Source organism: Cryptomeria japonica, chromosome 2 (genome assembly GCF_030272615.1).
Source record: "Cryptomeria japonica chromosome 2, Sugi_1.0, whole genome shotgun sequence".
Taxonomy (NCBI): domain Eukaryota; kingdom Viridiplantae; phylum Streptophyta; class Pinopsida; order Cupressales; family Cupressaceae; genus Cryptomeria; species Cryptomeria japonica.
The window spans coordinates 512,909,187-512,924,606 of record NC_081406.1 but is presented as its reverse complement, the minus strand read 5'-3'; positions in this window follow the sequence as shown (position 1 = coordinate 512,924,606).

The following is a 15,420-nucleotide window of genomic DNA, read 5'->3' as shown; positions in this document are numbered from 1 at the left end:
TTTGAATAACAGTGAAAAGACATGCTTGATTGCACATATTGATGAAAGCTAGTTATGGCATTAAAGACTTTGTCATGTGAATTTTAATTGCATTATAAAGATTAGTTTAACTAAGGCAGTAAGGGATTTACCTAAGATTGTGAAACCTCATAAACCGGTATGTAAGGAATGTCAAATGGGAAAGCAAGTTAGAACAACTTTTATCAGTATTTCTGAGAAATCCAAAAATGTTCTTGATTTAATCCATACTGACTTATGTGGTCTAGCAAGAACAAGAAGTCTATAGGGAGATAGATACTTTATGCTAATCATTGATGATTATTCTAGAATGTGTTGGGTTACATTTCTTAGGGAGAAATCAGAAGCTTTTGGGAAATTCAAACTATTCAAGGCAATGGTAGAGAATGAAACCTGTAAGAAAATCAAATGTTTAAGATCAGATCAAGGAGGTGAATTCACATCTAAGGAATTTAATACATTTTGTGAAGTAAATGGAATTAGAAGACAACTATCAGCACCCCGGACACCTCAGCAAAATGGAGTTGTGGAAAGGAACAACATAACTATTCTGGATGCAGCCAGAAGCATGATATTAGAAGAAAATCTACCTCATGTGTACTGGAGAGAAGTAGTGAATACAACGGTTTACACTTTTAGCAGAGTTCACATCAAAGGTGAAACCGGTAAGACACCTTCTGAAATATGGTTTGGTAATACTCCTACTCTTAAATATTTTAGAAAATTTGGAAGCAAATGTTATATTAGGAGAAATGAGTACATTGGTAAATTTGATCCTATAAGTGATGGAGGAATATTTATTGGTTCTTCATCTAAGAGCAAAGCATATAGATGTTTTAATAAAAGATTGTAGAAAATCATTGAGAGTGCAAATGTGAAGATAGATGAACACTTTAGAGAAAATTCAAGGTCTATGGATTTTGAACCGGTAGTTGAGATGATCACAAATGAATCTACACAGAGTGCACCGGTATAGAATGTGGATCCAATCACACCGGCATCATCAAAGAATTCCACAGTGACTAAAGAACAATAGCAAGTGAACACACCCACGTATGTAAGACTGAATCACTCTGAAAGTCAGATAATTGGGAATAAGTATCAAGGTGTTATGACAAGAGGAAGACTGGAAAATGAAGAGGTATGTTTAATTTCTCAAATTGAACCAGCATATGTTATTGAGGCATGTGAAGATAAACATTGGATTAAAGCTATGGAAGATGAATTAGAAGAAATTGAAAAGAACAATACATGGACATTGGTTCCTCGGCCTAAAGATAAAAATGTAACTGGAACTAAATGGGTATTTAGAAATAAACTTAATGAAGATGGTAAGGTAATAAAAAACAAAGCAAGATTAGTGTGTAAAGGAAATTCACAGAAAGAGGGAATTGATTGCAATGAAACCTTTGCACCAGTAGCTAGAATTGAGGCAGTCAGATTATTTCTTGCATTTGCAACACACGAACTATAAAGTATATCAAATGGATGTAAAATTTGCATTTCTGAATGGCAATCTAGAAGAGGAATTTTACATTGAATAGCCTGATGGATTTTCATTGACAGATGATAAATATATGGTGCGCAGATTAAGGAAATCTTTATATGGATTGAAGCAAGCTCCTAGAGCTTGATATGCTAGATTGGACAAATATCTTTTGAAGCTTGGTTACACTAAAGGTAATGCTGACAACAACTTATATTTCAAAGTGACTAATGAAGACATCTTGGTTATTGAAGTTTCTGTTGATGATATCATTTTTGGAGGGGAAGATGGATTGTGTAAAGACTTTTCTAATAAGATGCAGGAAGAATTTGAATTGTCTATGATTGGGGAGATAAAACTCTTTTTAGGATTGCATATTTCATAGACTAATAAAGGTATATTCATATGTCAAACAAAGTACTTGAAGGAACTACTCAAGAAATTTGGTATGGAAAACTCTAAACTGTAAGTACTCCTATGACTACAACTGATAAATTGACATTGAAGGATGATTCAGCCCCTGTTAATCTGACAAGATACAAATATATGATTGGAGGTTTACTATATTTGACACAAACAAGACTTGATATAATGAATGCAGTATGTATTGTTTCAATATTTCAGAGTAATCCTAAAGAAAATCATGAATCAACAGTGAAAAGGATTTTTCGGTATCTACAAGGCACAACAAATCTTGGTTTATGGTATCCTAAAGATGAAAATTTTGATTTATGTGCATACACCGATGCAAATTGGGCAGGAGATGTAGATGACAAAAAGAGAACCACCGACGGGGCCTTCTTTCTTGGTAGTAGATTGAGTTCATGGTTAAGCAAGAAACATAGTTGTACATCATTATCAATAGCAGAATTAGAATATGTTGCAGAAGCAACTAATTGTACTTAGGTATTATGGATTAAGAAAATGTTGAAGGACATAAAGGTAAAATGCAAAGAACCTATAATTATTTATTGTGATAAGTCAGCAACAATTGATATATCTAAGAATCTGGTATTTCACTCTTAAACTAAACATGTTTCTATCAAATATAATTTTTTGAAAGAGAATGTTGAAGCAAAAGAAGTGAGATTGGTTTATATGAATACTAAAGAGCAGATTGCAGATATCCTTACTAAGCCTTTGCCTAAGTAAACTTTTGAATATCTCAGAGAGTAGCTTGGGGTAATACCCTCACTGGTAGAGACTTAGACAGTTGATGATTGGCATCAAACCGACAGAATTAACAGAGAAAACCTTTTTCCGGCTTTATATTGCTTTGGCATTTGATGTCAAAGGGGGAGTGATATCTATGGAAAAACAATATCCTTTGGGGAGATTATTCATTGGGGGAGTGATATATACTCTCTGCATTTGTATTTTGATTTCTAGTATTGATCTATGCGAGAGATTGTTGGTGTTTTTTTTGGCATTCTATTTTTGCACTTATATGTTTTTCCATCTTGTGTTGCCATCAATGCCAAAGGGGGAGATTTTTGGTATTATGGATGTGTTTCATTAGTTTTGTCAATGATCTCAACACTTATCCTTCTGGAGATCTTTGGTTATGTTGAACCGGCACATTATGTTCACTGGCAAGTTGAGTGACTTATGCACAGTCACCGGTATATCACTCACTGACGGGTTATATTGTTCACCGACACTAAAGATGATTTCTTATCATTTGGAGATCACTTCATTATTTCAAAGACATGGTTTGGACTCTTGGTTTTGGTATTTTGGTAATTGGTCTAATCGGCTTGACATATTTGTTGTTACTAGCAAATTGGTCTAGGTTATGACCGGCATGCATTATCCATTCCAGGTCAGCACAACACGTTATGGAGATGATTTAATTAATTAGATATTTTTGTAAATGTATTGAGTCGACTGATGCATCACATCTTGACTTATTTGTAATTGATTTAATTGTAATATTCTTGGTGAGCCGACCTACACATTTGGTCTTAGGTTTTGGTATATATGTAAGATCTCATTTATAAGATAATGTAATAGGTAGAGAGATGATATATGGTTATGGTATTGTAACATGGTATGTGAAAATATTGAAGATCATATGAGCAGACCATAAAGAAGGTTCAAGGAAGGTTCAAAGTTGATTAATAGATCTTAACCGATACCGAATCCAGCATTGAAGATGCTACTTTGAGCAATACATTATCATTGGATTTAACCATCCAATTGTAGTGTTGTTCACCAAAAGCGATAACCCAAGACACCTGTAAATCTATCTATGAGATAGCCAATCTCAATCAATGAAACACCTCAGGGCTTGGACAACATAACATAGGATCCTAATGATCCTCTTGCACTTCAAGTTCTGCTAGACCTAGGGGGGGACAGCCTTTTGATGCATTGAATACAACAATCACAAACATAAGACTGCATCAGCAATGAGCAGACAAACCATTCCACAAGCTCACCAAATTAGGTAACATTTACAGATGGGCTGGATCTTATACAAATAATAGGTGAAATAGAGCTTTGGAAGGATAGAATATTAACCCCTAAACATAAAGGGAAATAGATTTATCTTTTAAATTGTTTGATCTGAAAAAAATCCCCAAACTTGCAAAACCAGTGCCTTATCCAAGGGCAACAGAGTCACACATCAAACTATAAATGAAAACTTATACTGCAAATCCATCTTCATTACTAAATATTCATGCATTTAATGCCTTGCATAAATGCATTACTCAGCTCACTCATAGAAAATATCAAATCCAGAAACTATATTCCATTATTCATGATTTATTACATAATTTAAATTCTTCCTTGAAGAATCCCTCCAAAGAATCACAGTTACCTCCTTGAGATAACAAATCTCAGCCTCCTTGAGGATCTGATTTGAATATAATGAAAATACAAATCCAGAGACAACTTCTGTGTGAATTTGTGCATGCCTTACATACATAAGAACTTGCAACTAAGAACACCTATATAGCAAAGAATTGAACTCCATTACTGAAAGGATAGCCCTGCTTTGTACAATCTGGAAGAATACTCAGAATTGGAAGCCATGAAAACTGGAGCCATTCTCATAGAATTCTAGAACCATTACAACTGAGAAGAATTGGGAATAAAAGGGAGAAGGAACCAAATCAAATCTGCAACCGAATTGCCAAGTGTCTCCTCTCTAATTGAATTTTAATCTCGACCAAACTACTTCCAAAATATCTGATCTTTCTCAAAATTAACTTCATAATCAGATTCCTCACTCCGAGAGCTTTCCGGCGATATATAACACTTTATATTTTGGACAAAAATTGAGCCTTGGGCAAATTAATTCCCCAATGTGCACCATCATTTAAATTTTTTGAAATTTAATATAGTTTGAACTATATCATTTACTCATTTTAATTTTGATTTTTTCCTCCATTTGGTCCTGACGCTTTTGCCACGTGGCAGGATCTAATTGGCTGATGGGGTCCACTAGGTGCCACCTAGGATGACACCTCATCACCGCCACATGTTCGCTTGCTCATCCGTCACTTGGCCGCCACGTGTACGCCACCTCAATGCCACGTCATCACCACCTAGGCACCACCTCTGCGCCACCTCATCTTCCCCGCCTGCTAGACATCTAACTGTACCCACCACCTATGCGCTACCTAGCTTTCGCAACTTCACAGGGTCTAACGTTCGTGCATCTTCAATCTGCGAAACCACGTGGGTTGTTGATCTTGATCCAACATGCTCAACATTTACCCTTTTTGCAACTTCGCAGGGCTTAACTTTCATGCATCTTGCGTTTGCAAAACCACGTGCACCGTTGATCCATCTTGAACTTGCTCACTCATTAAGCCGACCTTCCTCTGCAAAATTTTGCTTGTCTGCCTCGAGAAGCGTGCCTACGTGGGGTCCACTTGGTCGCCACTCAATCACCTCCTCCATCGCCTCAGGATCCATGCTCACGCATGGGCCCACCTTGGGTGCCATCAAGCACCATCCGTCAAAAACCTTTATGGCTTAGACATATTACTATTGTAAGGTTTTCAATATAAATATCAAAAAGTGCTTTCGCCTAGCCAATGTGGGATAATGGTTTTAGCCTGGAACTTCATTTTGGAGATTTGCCTAAATGTTTTAATGGTTGTTCATATTCTACAAGGAGGACATTCGCAGATGGCATGGAGTTTGGCAGACACCTACCAAATGCATTCGCTGAAAAAAAATGTTATAATGCTCTCCAAACATCATACCACGCAAAGGGGAGATGCTGGTAAGTTTCTGAGATATTTTCACCATTCATATTACATGCTGCTCTTTGCACTTCACAATATGCTGTAGCACGTAGGGGATAATATTACACTTGCCCAAAATTTGCTTGAAGACCTTTATGCCTCAAAGAAACCACATAGAGGGGGAGGATACTGGTTTTTGCACTTGCTTCAAATCTTTTAAACCTATAGCCCCTTCTCCAGCCACGTAGAGAACTTTGCAATTCATTTGCCATGGAGTTTTCAATGAAGTTTCATTCTGATGCTGCTGTAACTGCTTCGTGGGAGGAGATTGCAGCCTTCAAAACATGTCAATTGCATTTGAATAAAGGTTAATTGCTGCCTCATCAAACTCACACCATGCAGGGAGGAGAAGACTGGCATATTTAGTTGTATTTAAAGTTTTAACTCTTTAATACTTCCTTCAATGCTGCCCCTCTCATTTGCTTCATTTGTTTATTAAGACTGCAGATGCCCTCCCACAAATACCACGCAGGAGGACTTGGTTGTTTCAATGCATTTGATTGTTTTCATTTCATGCCAAAGGCTTTTACGTGGGGGAATAGAGAGCTATCTGCTCTACATGCACTTGCTGGAAGTTTATAAATCTTCCACCATTTACGCACTGGAGGAGGGGGCTCACTGCAACGTGGATAAAGTGAAAGCGACTCTTGTCAATGCTATAGGCCCTAGACTTTTCAAAATTCTCTTTTCTCACCACTCCTTGTATTTGGTTGCAATCGGTCATAACCATTTGGCAATGGAGTTGTAAAGGCCATTATAGATGGAGAATAATGAAAGACACGAGCCAAAAACTCTATTTTTTGCCATCCAAACAATACACATTGAGCAAAGAGGGAATATGCTGGGGTTTTCATTTGGTTTGCATAGTTCATAAAACTCATCTCCCAACCACCACGTTCCAGCAGGGAAGGAAAATATGGAATTGATTTTACACTATCCTCTGGTGGGAAACATATTAGAATACAAATCCAACCATGGATGTCAACATTACCTTGGAGGTGCTCATAAGACCAAGACGCCAATAAAATAACAATGCACAGGCAAGAGCCAGGTCGGGCCCCAAAGTGGGTCCAACTAAAAAAAAAATTTGTTTTCATGCAATTGACCCCTAGAATGCTTCACGGACCTCAAACATACCTCTGGAAATGATCGGCATTTCTTTTGGATCATTAATCCACATTTTACAACCTTCAGGCAATTACGCCACAATTTTCGCATTTAATCGCGAAGACGTAATTTTCAAACCTGTCAAAACACCTTTCTGGAGCTCGCCATTTGTCAGGCGTGTACTCTGATATACAAGGATGACTTCTACCAATGGTTTCTCAAGATGAGTCCCGAGAAAAGAGATATTAATTTTTGAAAATGCCCAACTGGCTTTGTTGACACTGCGGACCTGATGAAGTCAATGTCCTGGCAACACATGATGCCTTTCTCAAAAATATCAAACGACCTCCGTAGGTCCTCAAATTCGGAACACAGGTACCTTTAAGTACATATTAAAACTTATAATTCTTAGTTCGATCACTAGATTGATAGCATACAAATGACACACTCACAAAAATGGCTACATTAACTGATATATCACTGAAAGTACAGATAACTGAATTTGATGGCAAAATGAGCTATTTTGAAAACCGATCAAACGGATTGATAAAGGCTTGAAATTTTAAACGTAGCTCATCATTTATACCAAAATTATCCTAAAACAAACATTCTGACATGACGCTTACTGAGGCAACTTTTACACTTATGCAAAACAGGGCTCCAACTAGCTGTCGAAACAGGGACTTGCCAAAACACACAAACTGCAAACGGATTTGGCTACGAAAACTGAACAAATGGATTCATCAAGACTTGATATTTTGCAAGCTGACTCACATTAATGCATAGAATTGAATCCATTTTGAAATTATCTATGATGATCAATAGGTCAAAAGATGTAATCACTCAAAGTAGGCTACTCAATAAAATCTGCATTTGTGCCTAAAATGCACTTCCAGCTCACCCCTCAAAATGGGTACCTCATAAACTTATCCAAACTGAATTCTGAAAGTTGTACATCACTGAATAGGCCAAATGAAATGTGTGGGACATGAATCCTGAGCCTTACCCTCTGAAAATCAACTGGCTCCATTTTACCCCCTTGCTAACTAGGCCATTCAAACTGACTCATTCAGGTACTTTTCTGACATGCAGAGCAAAATTTTGAATTAGGCCTATAAACTTTGACTCAAATTTAATCAGTCCCAACATGTAGTCAGTGTGACTCTTATCTTTTGATTGAGCAGTGAGCTCTAGGCAATTGTCCTTTCTGCATGTGTAGACCCCGTTTGTATATATATACTATCTGCAGTAGTATCATTTGATTGTGGGTAAGTTTTCCCACCGTGGTTTTCTCCTTACAGGGTTTCCACGTATAAATCTTTGTGTTGTGTGTTGTATTGTTTCTCTTTCTGTTCTATGCATTAAGTTTCACTGGTATTAATATTAACTGCTAATCTATCTACCAGCATTAAGTTTGGTTTACCGGTATTAAGTATCACGTTTGATTAAGTTATATTTGGGTTGAAATTAATTGACAACTAATTCACCCCCCCTCTTAGTTGCCTCTGGGTCCCAACACATAGGCATAGAAGTATGACAAGAAAATTTGTGGTGCCTAATGTCTTCATGGATATTGATCTACTCAGAGTAGTTGTAGATAGATATGAACCAACTCTAAGGGTCATAAGAGCAATGAGGGAGAAATTTTGTTGTCAATCACAAGGGAGTAGCTTCAGAAAGTATTTGATCTATATGAGCCTTTTGCAATCTTGGAACCTATTGACTTAGAGGAACTGAGGAAAGAATATTAAGAGACAAGGTATTTGATCAAAGCAAGCTTGCTCCCATCCCACTTGGCTAAGGTAGCAAACACTCAGTACTATATTGGACCAAGTGTTGAAGAGCCTTTTCCAATTGATGCCTTTGTACATTATTTCAGGGCTACATTTTTCACTGTGTTAGATTTTAGGTCTCCACCCAGGCACAGTAATCAAAAAATTATATATGCACATGGGGATTTAAATTCAACATCCCTATTTTTCAGTAACATATGACTTTGCTCCATACCTTGCAAACAAGATGTTGAACACTAGATGTCACTGAGAGGGGGCGTGAATCAGTGATTTCCAAACTTAACCCTTTTCTATCATATGTGTGTATACCGGTTAAGAGATCTAACATAAAGAAGACATACATAACACCAGATGTACGAGGAAAACCCAATATGGGAAAAAAACTCGGTGAGAAGTGATACTGGAGACTACTTCTCCAATCTAGCCTCACAATGAAACATTTAGTAACAACATTTAGGGCACCAAATGTGAGTTTGAACATTGGCATATTTTCTTACCTAAACATAAGTTTGAACATTGGTACACTAGGGTTTCCATCATGCACTGAATTTGCATCCAATCTGATCTACAATCATTGTGAGATATCATACCCAATATTATATCATGTCCTTAATCAATGTTCAACACTCAATCAATGAGAATCCCCCATCTGTTTACCTTGTGCACCATGTCTTCTCTCTTTTGTCATCCGTAGCATGATTTTTGACCTTTTGTCTAATCGATCACGTGTGTGATGTGGTTTCCTTCATCCTCTTAGATTTGAAAGATTAGTCTAACTGGATCATCGTTGTTTCCTTGATCCCTAGCCACAATCCTCTACCTTAATTCCTCAAGCTTCACAGTCATCATAAATGTTGGACCAGTCACCAACAACTTCACCGACTCTGCACATTGACATGTGCATGCATGCCACTTCACCTCCACATGGCTCCTTTGTCGGCATACACCTTTGCTAGGTTGGTTATGTCAGTTTGGATGAGATCACCAACCAACCACACAATTGGGTTCATCTACCAATTCACAAACCCTGCCGATTATACCCTAACTAGTCTACCTTCAACCATGCACTTTTCTTTTCTTCTGGTGGAGCATCTAAACCGGTCAACACACATTCCAACCTATCTCACACACATCTTCATCAGATGGGATCCTTCTACATCTACACTTTGTTAGCATTACCGGTGGACATACTTACCTATAAAATACCTTGATGACATCATGTCATCAACCTCACAAATCTCCACCTGTCTACTCAGACTTGCCTTCTTTATCTATAGACCAAGCCTGCTATCAATTGGTTTGTCAAAGTGATAAACATATCCTTCCTTCTTTTTTTTGGCAACTCATCATATCTACCTGGTTGATTTGATGCATATCTCTAATCTCATGCACCTAAGGCAACCTAGTGTTTCACCAGTTCATCCGGTGTGAGCCTTCAATCACCTACCTCTAACTCTTTTATCTTATCTCAGATAAGTATGATGCATTCCATGCATAATAGGAGATAAGCTCCACTTACTGGTGGGAGTGGATCCTTGTCATCTACATCTTGCAATGCGCAAATTTGGCTTCCTTGTTTGAGCATCATATCTTCAAACAAACACATGTGAACCGACTGGACACATTCACTATCAGTCATCTCTACAAATGGTGACTGCATCTTTTATCCAGTGGACAACATACCAATGGCCTACAAATACTTCACTTCTAGTGTTGATGTGATTTTGGTAACATTCCCCCTCTTCATCACAAACAATAGCCCAACATCTTGCTCTCTTGTTGGTGACAACTATGCACTTCCAACATGTCAATTATCAGTCTGTAGCCCTTATGTATTCAACACAAGTCAACACTAACTGTGTACCAATGACTCCACTGGCCAATATGCTAGATGACCTTCTCTCCCTTACCGATGACCTCCTTTTCTATTTAACATCAAAGACATCACACCTGGTACACATCAATGATAGTGATGCACATACATCTCTTATACCGGTTTCCATCCTATACTGGTTGACATTAATGACAACACAATGCAATAAATCTCCCCCTTTGCCATTAATGTCAACACATGTAGTATCCGACATACTACATATTCTCTCTCCCTCTTTATGTGATCCATGGATTCTCACACATGTAGTATGTAGCATACTACAAAATCTTTCTCCCCCTTTGACAACAATGGCAAAGAGCATTGTCAGGTTTTCTCTCCTCCTTGTCTATCAGGCAATGACAAATTTTTCTCTCCCCTTTTGCTCTACTAGATGCATCTGCTCCTTTTACCTTCAAAATTTGCATCCTCTCAAAAGACAACACTTAAGATGGAGGGTTCAACCACCAACTGACACCAATTGCTCCGCAACCAAGTGTATATGAAAAATAGAAACACATGCATATACAAGTCTGAAAGCAATTGAAGGCACATGTGTTAGTGAATAGAACATACCTATCGATCAGACTACATCATCTCCCTTGATATGAAGAATTTATTCTAACCCCAATATGTTGATATCAAGTGTTGAGGCTAACACTTATACCAATTATATCTCTTCTGATACCAAATACATGTTCTCTTGTGTAGGTAACTCTCCTCCTTTGCAAGAAACACTCCTGGTGGTCCAGTTGTGATTTTAATTTGATAGACATTGAAATATATCACAACACCAGACACTTCCAAAGAAATAATCATATTGGTACAGTCATAGACACTTGCACACCCTCTTTGTCCAGCAAGTCTGATAACAGTCAGAAAAACATGGTTGTCAACTCCCCTTGAGTCATACATCTCAGGTTCCCATTGCCTATCAAGTTCAAAACCAAAGCTCCAATTTGCACCATATACCAGTTAAGCTCTACATATGTGATCAATTAGATGATCTATCAACTCCATTATATCCACCATAGCATATGGCATGATCCTAGATGTACACAATGCCATACAATATCACCATCATGCCATAGATGAAACTGGGTATCCCACAAAAGGATGAATGCATACATAATCAATAACCAGGCCAACAAATGTCATTCAGGTCTTCATCAGTACCACTTGAGACATAAAATTCTCAATCCATGCTACCAGAATTAATGCAATGATCCTGATCCTCATTTTCTTACATAACCTTCAAGTACCTGTTAGCATACACATCGGTAACATTTTGCACATACTGCTTTCTTGTACCAGTGCATCATTTCTACCATAGCACTTTTCTCTAATTCCTATCTTCTTGTGTCAATTTTCTTCTGATCCCAATTGCAAATTAGCTATCCATTGACACATGTAGTAGAAATCCATCTCTCATAGGTAGATGTGTAGCCAAGACAACAACTACACATACTCTCATCTCATTTCCTTCCTCTATACCGATAGCAACTTGTCCTTCCACTTGTGCTCTTCCATAGAGGGGGTGAATGATATGGTCAATTATGTAACTCCCCCTAAGGTCCTGCATCTCCTTTAAGCCTTAGGAGATATCACTTGTGTATTGAATGCACTGTGCTAGTCCATGGTCCTACTCTCTTCTTTCTTCCTCCATACTTGCATGACTTCACTTTTCTTCCCACTTTCATACTTGGGAGAAAGTCTTACTTTCTTCTTCCAATCTATCCTTGCTTTACCAGATTCAGAAACATAACCTGAAGCATTGCTATAGAAGAAAACTGTGTTCATGCCAAACACTTGATTAGGGGACCTTTTGTCAAACTGGTTTGACCATCTTCTTCTGGTCATGATATTGTAACTGGCTACCAGAACCGATGGACCACTTGATCTTGAAGGAACAAAACCTCTTCTACTTTTGTTCCATGCAGCATTTTGTTTTTCATATGCTCCATATCCGTTTACATGTTGAGCATAGCTACTACACTGGTTGTCATGTGACTGCAAGTTCATCCTTCTACAGTTAAGACTTATATGGCCAAAGCCATTACACCTCCAACATATGACATTATTGTTTCTAGGAAGAACATACTATCTATTCCTAGACTTCATTCTACATTCATCTACCATATGGCCATATTCTTTGCATGCAAAATAGTAACTTGAGAAAGGGGGCACATAACTTACAAATTTGTTTTTCCATGCAAGAGGAGATCTTACCGATTTAGTATCTCCATTTCTGCTTCTCCAGGGATGGATCTTATATTGTCCATTCTCTGCACCTCTTCCATGTGATCTCTTCTTCTCCCACAATTTAATTTGTCTTATGTGTAGTAGCATTTCCTTGTCTTCTACCGGTAGGAGGTCTTCTATGTTGTCTTCTTTTGTTCTTGCTTCTGGTTAACCTGCCTTCTCCCATCATCCCTTTTCCTTTGGGATCTACATTGGTTCTCTTCCTTGCAGCATCGGTCTTCATCCTTAGCTTCGTGTCTTCACTAGTTGTGGTTAGATCAACCTTCTTCTAGGGAGCATCTCTAACTATGAAGGTCTGGCCCTTACCATTTCCATTTGAGGAGACAAATTCAATATCTTTGTGGGAGGTCTCCTTGCTTGTAGAGCACTCATCGGTACCACATCCTAATCCACCAATATCCTTGGAATGCTTTTACTTCTTCAATATTTTTTCCAAGGCACCAGTGGTACCGTCAAACCTGATTCTCACCTTGAGCTCATCCTGACACTTCTCAAGGTTATTTTGGAGATTCTCCATTTCTCCTTCTAGTTGCTGATACTCTTTATTATTTGCTTCTATCTCAAGTGCTAGATCTTTACACCTACATTCCTTGGTGTCTTCTTGTTGAGTCTTCAACTCTAAGATACATTTCTCAAATTCTTTAAGGCATCTAATCAATCGGTTCTACTCCATAATTGCATCATTCTTGAATAACTTTTATTCATTCCTCACTCTACTAAGTTCTTCGAGTGCACTTACAATTTCCCCTTCAAGATCACATTTTTCTACTCCTCCTTCTTCACCTTCACTATCATTGCATGATCATTCTTAGATGTGTGCAGTTAATCCTCTTATTCTTGAGCCATGAAGAGGTGGGTTCCTTCTTCATCATTGTTGTGGCTATTGACAGATCTGCATCCATCACCTGCAAAAACATGAGTTGCGTTTCTTATCTTGTCTTCACCAACTAGTTCTATAGTAGTAGTATCATTTCCATAGAGCTTCTTCAATCTATCCCATAGACTCTTTGTCAATTTGCATCTGCCCACCTATGCAGAAACGTCATCTAAGAGCCCACATAATATAGCATTCATTTCTATATCATTACACCGGTATTTTATTTCTTCTTCTGAATTAGTGGGAGGACTCACTTTACTAGGGAAGCCATTAACAACTGACATCCACACATCAAACCCTAAAGAGGATAGGTAGACATCCATCCTACAACTCCAAACAACAAAATATGAACCATCAAATATAGGAGTAGGGATTGACACAAAATAAACCATTATGTTCAAATACCAAAATCTAAACATTCTCTAGAAATCTTATCAACCGAGAACCTAGGCTCTAATACCAATTGTTGAACACTAGATGTCACTAAGAGGGGGGGAGGTGAATCAATGATTTCCAAAGTTAACCCTTTTCTATTCTATGTGTGTATACTGGTTACCAGATCTAACATAAAGAAGACGTACCAGTTAGATGGGAGACTAACACGAATGCAAGCACGGATAAAAGGGACATCACATAACACCAGATGTACGAGGAAAACCCAATATGGGAAAAACGTTGATGAGAAGTCCTGTTGGAGACTACTACTCCAATCGAGCCTCACAATGAAACATTCGGTTACAACATTTAGGTCACCAACCCAAGGAGTACCTCTTCTCCTTTAGGGCACCAAGCTCCATTTCAGTGATTAAAAAATCATATTTTGAATACAAAAGTTATCTTCTTGTTACAAAAGAACTTTGTAACTCTCATGTATGTCTCTTCACTGGTTATCCTCTCTACAAATATCTATCGGTTCTCTGCTTGCCTTCTCTACAATATTCTATAGCTCTTCTTTGTCGATTTAGTCACCACCAGTATATTGGCATTGGGTTGTCATTGATGTCAACTAGTATGGGATGACTACTGGCATGAGAGATGTATGTGCAACACTATCAAGGAGGAGTACAGGTAGAGATATCTTGGATATCACCTTATGTTGCAGAACACTGGTAAGGTAAGGAAGATGACCTCAGGAGTCACCAGTACATGAGTTAGTGCCTGAATTTTGTGGATGAGATAGTAAGGTGATCAATACCAATACACTATATCATCAATAAGGAAAGGATGTCAACTAGTAAATGATGTGTTGACATGGAAAAGTCAGATAAACGAAGTGAGTGGTTGTCAGCCTGCAAAGGTCATGACCAATGTACAAGAAGGATGGGCAAGGTGTTCGAGCAGTTGTTTGTGATGAAGAGGCAAAATGTTACCTAAATCACATCAACATTGGAGGAGAAGAATGAATGGGTCACTAGTATGCTATGAGGTTACAGAACAACAGGACTCCCACCAGATGAAGATGCAATCACCATGAGAAGAAATGACTGCCAGTAATAGTGCCATCACCGGGTCACATGTGCCTATTTAAAGAAATGTTGCACAAATAGGGAAGTCACATGCGTACACTATAGGATGCAGAAGACAAGGTGTCACTCAACCGGTAAATGAAACTTATCTCCAGGTATGCATAGTGTGCATCATGATTCTTTGAGATAAGAGAGAAGAGGTAAAGGCATGTTGAAATGTTGGTACAAAAGGAGTCTGGTGTGTTTTTCATCTTGACAAACTGACTTTGATATGGTCTA